The sequence below is a fragment of the Nannospalax galili genome, unplaced genomic scaffold (genome assembly GCF_000622305.1).
Source record: "Nannospalax galili isolate Female #2095 unplaced genomic scaffold, S.galili_v1.0 scaffold17, whole genome shotgun sequence".
Lineage (NCBI taxonomy): Eukaryota > Metazoa > Chordata > Mammalia > Rodentia > Spalacidae > Nannospalax > Nannospalax galili.
The window spans coordinates 5,580,613-5,584,086 of NW_008342276.1; the positions used below are offsets into that span (position 1 = coordinate 5,580,613).

Consider the following 3,474-nt stretch of genomic DNA (forward strand, 5'->3'; position numbering starts at 1 on the left):
GCTTCTAAAAATTTTTTAAATGTATGTATAAAAATAAAAAAAATTAATTGAAAAACTCAATTCTCCCTAACCCAGCAGTGATCAGCTGCCAATAGTTCTCTTTGGCTAAGATTGGAGCCTACTGCCCATTTCCCCAGTTCTGTGCTGGGTTTTTGTCTGTTTAAGTTTGCATGGGTCTTGTGCATGCTGTCACCATTGCTGTGCGCATATGAGCAACGTCTCAGAAGCATATAAGACTATTCCATATGGTCATGCACCTTAAGACAGTGTCACATGCAGCTCAGACTGCCTCATACTTACCATATAACTGGGGCTAACCTCAAATCTCTGATTTTCCTACCTCTACCCCTCAAGTGTTAGGATTACAGGCATGTGCCACCACTGCCTTTTATAACATATTTTGATTATATAGAATCCTTCCATACTGTCACCTTTCCCTTCCCCTTCCCCTCTAACTTACATTTCCTGAGTGCTTAATAAGTGATTACACTGGGTATACAATAAAGAATTAAGACAACTAGCTTTGTGCTTTTGTGAATCAGAAATATATATTGGTGGGTGAGTATCAGGGAAGAGGCAAGGGAGAATCTGGTAGTCTGAAATGGTTTCTAGGGAGACTCTTGGGAATGAATGAATATAACATATGTGCCGGTCTAAGCAGGATGTTGCTAATGAAGGAGACTTCACATGTGCAGAGGCAGATTTTGCTGTAAACCTAGAACTGCTCTAAAAAATATACTCAAAAAAATAATAAGGGAGACAAAGAAGGAATGACTGAGAGAAAGAAGTTAAGGAGAGAGGAAGAAAGGAGGGGAAGAAAGGAGGGAGGAACAGGAAGAGGGAAAGCTTCCCTCCAATGATTCTAAATACTTTGCACAACTCTGCAGAAAACTAAGGATATCTTAACCTTGGCTAAGTCATATTTTTTCCAAGCTAGATCCTTTTTTATATTAACTAAGCTCAGACAAACAATTGCAGAAACTTAAATTTAAGTAGGGCCAAACACATTCATCTCTAAAAGGTGCTGGCCATGGATATTCCCACAAAAGGGACTCAGTAATTTTTTTAAAACACTGTTTATATAACTTAGGAGTAGGAAAGTAAAACTACAGGCTTAGGAATTTTGACTTTTGACCCTTCAAGGATTATGCCTGCTTATAACTCACAGCTGAGTGTTGATCAGGACAATCGTTGGCTCGATTGTCTTTCCATATGAACCAGGCCACCTATACATTGATAGACTCTCCTTTTACCTGATGCTAGAAAGTTAAATAAAGTATGTCAGCAGTTAAACTGTTCATAGTCTGGGGAGAGATGGACATGAAAAGAAGCAGAGTGATGGGGTCAGAGATAGCAAAGAAGTTAGGGGGAACAGGAAGACACAGGGATTATCTATTCATCTGCTATTTCACACAACAAATGCTTTTTCTTTACATATCACGAGGATGATACCATAGAAAGTATTAGGATGTAACCTTGAATAAGATAGGATGATGGCCCTCCTGGATCCATTGTGGCTCTGCCTGTTGTAATTATGGAGAAGGGTGGAGTGGGGATTGTAAGAATGAGGAACAGTTTCTAGAAAGGACACTAGCACCTAGCTCAGGTGTCTCCATCTCAGCACCAAGTAGACTCACCTGGGATCCTTGCAAAGGGATTTGTTATGGATTATAGCTGTGTTTTCTCTGTAATCACTTCTGTAGGATTAAGAATAGCTGCAGACTGATATTTTGGAATAGATGATTTTCATATCTTTTTACCAGGCCTACAGGGCTTATCAAAAGTTATTTCCACATCTGTTTTTAGATCTGTGTTTAACTTAACCCTTAATTTCAATTCTCATCATTTTTAACACGTTTTGAGAGTGGGGGAGAGAGAACTGCACACAAACTCAACTGTGATGAACATAAATGTTTCCTTTTATGGGAACTGTGTGCATATACACTGGTAAATATTAATATATTAAGCTCCAGTTGGAATCTGTACTATATAATAATTTCAAGAGCAATAAAACCCAAGTTTTCCTGCCAATATAGAATTGTATCTTTTAGCTTCCTCTTTTATAAGTAGTTTTGGTAGAATGGAATATTTCTGTGTAGGTCTTCATCAGTTACTATCTATAACACAGATAGTAGCATCAAATTTCACTTATTTTCTCCATATAACTCAGAAACCAAAACAACACTATTTTCTGTTTTCAATTCCCCCCACCTTTTTCTTCCTTTAAGTAAGTCATGAAATTACCAGGTTTCCCAAGTGCTTTCCTGGAGGTCCCTTCAGGCTGATCTGTCTTCTGCTGAGGGCAAATGATGGTTGTGCAGCACCATGAGGTCGTAAGAGGTCTCTGAGTCACCAAGCACTTAATCAGGAACAGCTTGGTGTTAGTCATCGTACTTTATTATGCTGTAATTCCTTCATAATCCAAAGCTCCCAGCAGGAAAAGTCATGCAACTTCTACCAGAAGTCATTTTCACTAAAAGCTCAGATGCACTTTCTTTTGGGTACAAGCATTGACAAGTGATGGACCACCATCAGGTGAAAAGACATAACTCCAGGTAGTTGCTAAGCTAACATACCTAGTAGACTATAATGGTTGAATCTGAAGTGTCTCAGGCTTATGGTTTGTCTGCTTCGTTGCCATTTAAAGTGCAGCTTTAAAGGCTGAGGAAGCTTTAAGAGGCAGGTAGGCCCTGGAAGATTATATCTACCCTTGGCTCTGACTAGTTCACTTTTCTTCCTGGTCTAACATGATGTGAGCAGGCTACATTCAACCACCACCATGAATTCCACCAGCTTTTTCATACCATGAAGGACTAAAACTCCTAAAACTGCGAGCCAAAATGAAATTTTCATCTTTCAAGTAGTTTCTGTCAGATATCTTGGTCACTGCAACACAAAAAAGTAACTGACGTATTTTTATAGGGTAGTTTTCTGTCTGAACAAACTGACTAGTAACTGAACATTGAATGATGACTATTGGAGTTAGTTATGGACTTTTAAAACTCAGAGGAAATTATGCTTTTACTTCTCAGAAATTATTGCTCCCTTGTGAGCTTCCAAAACAAGAGTCGGAGCCTAACTGGATGTTACAGGCATGGTGGTCTGTGCCTAGTGCTGTTCGAGGAGCTCTGGTCTTTAGCGAGCTCAGTGAGCATAAGTAAGGCCATGTGCATAGGGATGGGTGCTGGAAAGCTCAACAGCAGTAGGTTTTCTGGATGACTGCTAGCCAGCAAGATGAGGTTTTTATTTCAGATATGCCACAATATTTTTACTCCAGGAGATGGCTACTAGGACCACAGAATATAGCCAAACTGCAGGGACAGTCTATCTATCCATCTATTGATTATTGTGACTTCTAATTTACCCACAGTGAATATGTATTACATTTATACTAAAGAAAAAAGTTTTTTTAAATTATTTAACAACCACATGATTAGAAGCATTTCATTACAGCATTAACATATTCAATAACAA

General features: G+C 38.8%; 1 protein-coding gene across 1 annotated transcript in view; it reads left to right on the plus strand.

Moving 5' to 3' along the window:
* Positions 1-3,474, plus strand: part of Col14a1 (collagen type XIV alpha 1 chain) — a 241,977-nt gene that overhangs the window by 230,870 nt on the left and 7,633 nt on the right. The gene's annotated exons all lie outside the window — the stretch shown is intronic.